Raw genomic sequence first — 2,413 nt, 5'->3', positions numbered from 1 at the left:
AACATCTTCTATCTGTTTATCTATCATATTGTATGTGTTTCTGGCAATGATCTCTCATTCTCATAATAAGCATTATTATAGTGCTCATATCAGACAGTTTATTAGCAGTAAGTGTAATATGTTGTGAAATGTAATCAGAACTTGTTTATCTTCTAACAATCACTAGAATATATTATCATGAATGATATATCTTCTTCATCTTCTTATATACTCTTGACTGTTTTTCTTCTCAGTGAGCTTCTGATCATGTTTTCTGACATGATTTTGCATAGACATAGATACTGATATGTTTGTTTTTATTCATATAGAATCTTCATATGTTGACAGATCTGTGTCTGCTGATGATAGTGAACTCAATATTAAATCATTGATTGAGAACTTAGAGAATGTAATAATGAAGAAATTGTCTGTATTATATATAACTGAGTCTCTCATATCTCTCTCTGCTCTCTCTGTTTCTTTCTCTGCTACTTTCTCTCAATCTTCTACACCTGTCTCTGTGTCTGATTCTTCTGCTCTCACTACCTCTGCTTCTGTGTCTGATTCTCTCACTTCTGCTATTTCTGCTCTCTCTGGTTCTGCTACCTCTGCTTTTGTTATCAGCTCTTCTCATTTCAAGGAGATATTGTATAGACTTAATGAATTATATTTCTCAGTATGTACACTTCTGCTCTTCTTACTAATTTCTAGAATAATTTATTATATAAAGACTGTGTATAACATAACTATCTAAAGCTCAGCTATGAATACTGATTATTATATTTATTTTAAATATTCATGATAAAGTAATTATTTATTTATATCAGAGAATCACTTTCTCTCTCAACAGTGTTAAGATTGTAAGTCTTTTTCTTTTTCATCTTTTCTTTCTAACACTGATTTTTCTGTTCTTAGAGAAAATTATTATAAGTTTTATTATACATGAAGTTGTGATGTTCATAGATATCAAGAAACTTTTTACAACTGTAAAGTTTAACATCACAGAAATATTCACTCTAATGAATTTCTTTAAAATAATAGATCTGTATCAGTCTATTCTCTGATATCTGTTATCTGACTTTATAATGCAGATAAAAGATATTCATGTTTTCAGAAATGAGAATATAGATATTGTACTCTTTTACACTTATAAGTGTGAGGCTTGTATATCTTGTCTGAGATGTTATTATGAAAATGAGCTGTTCATACACTGTATTCTGCTTTCTGCATTTCTCTGTGTCTCTCTCTCTCTTTCTGAGAAGCCTCATGTGTGTTGTAATTGTATATACAATTCTAAGATCAGTGAGTGTTTATTCAGTAATTATTATTCCTGCTTTTGCAGTTTTATATACTAATAATAGTTCTTAGTTACTTCAGTATCAGAGATTATTTTAATTGAAGATGATAACACTGCTGAGACTACTTTCTTCTGCTCTTAAGCTTCTTCTGTCACTTTCTCTCTCTCTTCTATAGAGAAGGTTGTACATACACTGAGTTATAAGTGTTCAGCTCTGAGTGACTTTCATCATTATTTATTCAGTTCTGTGTCTTCTTCTTCTTTCATTTCTTTCATCTCTACTCTCTCTGCTCTAACTTCTGATTCTGTGAGTCTCACACTCTTCTTCAATTTTTCTACACATATATATACACATTTCTATATTAGCATTTCAGTCAATTTTGTAATAAATGATATTAATGTTGTATACAGAGCAGTAGAGAAATTAGAGACATGTGTGATATTATTATAAGAGTGACTTACAGCTCTTGAATTTCTTGCAGATCTCAAGTTTTAAGATTTTCTTTATTTTTGATATTTTTCAGATGATGTGATGTTGAAAATAGATTAAACATGTGACATATGAAAATGAATAAGATATGTATAATAATATTTGTCTTTTACAGCTGATTTTTATAATTAATGACTAATTCATTATCTCTTTTCTTTTCTTACACTTTTTTCTTTATCTGCTAGTTACTACTCTTATATAATCTCTATATAATACAGTGTTCAGTGACTAGGTTCAGCAGCTTTCATCTTTTATAATTCTGTCTCATACATTATACTGTTCCTCTTCACCTGCTCAGACTACTACAGTGAATAATCTATTAAAACTAATCTCACTTAATCTCTGAGCATTCTCAGAGATTGAGATGACTTGATCTTATATATCTATAAATGTTTCAGATAGTTCATTCTCTGTAATCTCTGTAATTGAACTGATATAAACAGTTGAATTCAACTCTGAATCTCTTTTTCTTCTGTGATCTGACTCATGTGCAAGTCTGCTGCTTTGAGACTACTCTTTACTATGTTGCATCTGCTGTCTACAGTGCATTATTATATAATCAGCTACAGTCTCATTACTTATTAAAGTGTGATATTTATCTGATTTCTTCATTACTTCTCATTCTTTTCTTATAATTATAAAAAGAT

This window comes from Blastomyces gilchristii (genome assembly GCF_000003855.2).
Source record: "Blastomyces gilchristii SLH14081 genomic scaffold supercont1.14, whole genome shotgun sequence".
Classification (NCBI taxonomy): domain Eukaryota; kingdom Fungi; phylum Ascomycota; class Eurotiomycetes; order Onygenales; family Ajellomycetaceae; genus Blastomyces; species Blastomyces gilchristii.
This window is presented reverse-complemented; position numbering follows the sequence as displayed.